The following is a 1,546-nucleotide window of genomic DNA, read 5'->3' as shown; positions in this document are numbered from 1 at the left end:
ATCTCCCTGTGCTATGCGGCTGCTTCCCACTAGCTATCTATTTTACATTTGGTAGTGTATATATGTCCATGCCACTCTCTCACTTCATCCCAGCTTCCCCTTCCCACCTTGTGTCCTCAAGTCCGTTCTCTACATCTGCGTTTTTATTCCTGCCCTGCCACTAGGTTCATCAGTACCATTTTCTTAGATTCCATATATATGCGTTAGCATATGGTATTTGTTTTTCTCTTTCTGACTTACTTCACTCTGTATGACAGACTCTAGGTCCATCCACCTCAATACAAATAACTCAATTTCATTCATTTTTATGGCTGAGTAATATTCCATTGTATGTATGTGCCACATCTTCTTTATCCATTCATCCATAGATGGACATTTAGGTTGCTTAAAAATATGGAATGCTTCACAAATTTGTGTGTCATCCTTGCACAGGGGCCATGCTAATCTTCTCTGTATTGTTCCAATTTTAGTATATGTGCTGCTGAAGCGAGCGCGCCCTTCCCTTTTTGATCCGATCTTTGTTGAATGGATGAAATATGTGGTAATTTGTTTCTAGCATTTTGAGGTCAGCTCCACTTTTCATCCATGATAGTGCCCACCAAGTAGACTACTGTACTAGTTTAGTTTTTCCAGTGGGTTTGGATTTTAATAGTTTTATTCCACTGCTAGCTAGTATCTAACTATTTTATCTATAATCGCACAAGTACATCTGGGTGTTATCTATTCATTCCACATTTTAAAATGTCTGAATATATCCTGGGACATGTTGTAGACACCATTGATTGCCTACCACCACCACGTTTTCCATGATAACAGAACCCCAATCTGTACTGGTGTGAGGCACCACAGGTTTTAACAGAGGCTCGGTCCCTTCCAGCTCAGCCCTTAACCCAGCTAAGCTGGCCTCAGTAATTTTTTAAAAATTAAAATTGGAAGATTGGGATTGACATATATACACTACTATATATAAAGTAGGTAACTAATAAGGACCTACTCTATATAGCACAGGGAATGTTACTCGATACTCTGTAATGGCCTATATGGGAAAAGAATCTAAAAAAGAGTGGATATATATATACGTATAACGGATTCACTTTGCCGTACACCTGAAACTAACACAACATTGTAAATCAACTATTCCCCAATTTTAAAAAACCTTATTTTATTTTTTAGAGAAGTTTTAGATTTGTTACTGACCCTCCCGAGCTGGGCTCCAACAAGGGTCCTCCTGCCTGGTGTCCTTGGAGCCAGTAGAACAAGACCAAATTCGGTTCAGAAGCAAAGGAAAGCTTCATTTTCCGTTCAAAGCATCGAGAGGTGTGAGCTTGTGCTGCCGAGTACACGCCCGTGGGCGGGGCTGCTTTGTAGGGCTCTTGTCAGCGGGGAGGGGCTGGGAGTTCTCCCGGGTGGGGCGCAATTGTGCAGCTCACGGCACTCACTCCGGAGCCAAGTGCCGGGCGCAGCGCTTCTGCACACGGCCTGCCGCCACCATCTTGGATTGCAGTGTCCCGTGCAGTGTCTCTCTGCACGGGCTCCGCCGCCGCCA

The 1,546-nt window shown here is 43.5% G+C and overlaps 1 non-coding gene across 1 annotated transcript; it reads right to left on the bottom strand.

The window, feature by feature from the left end:
* Positions 1-387: 387 nt before the first annotated feature.
* On the bottom strand, positions 388-494 carry LOC132358087 (U6 spliceosomal RNA). Its single transcript, XR_009500440.1, has one exon. It is a non-coding gene; the product is annotated as a U6 spliceosomal RNA (small nuclear RNA).
* Between the last annotated feature and the right edge of the window lie 1,052 nt (positions 495-1,546).

This window comes from Balaenoptera ricei, chromosome X (genome assembly GCF_028023285.1).
Source record: "Balaenoptera ricei isolate mBalRic1 chromosome X, mBalRic1.hap2, whole genome shotgun sequence".
In the NCBI taxonomy this organism is placed as follows: domain Eukaryota; kingdom Metazoa; phylum Chordata; class Mammalia; order Artiodactyla; family Balaenopteridae; genus Balaenoptera; species Balaenoptera ricei.
The sequence above is the reverse complement of the archived record's forward strand: the minus strand, read 5'-3'. Positions and strand labels throughout refer to the sequence as shown.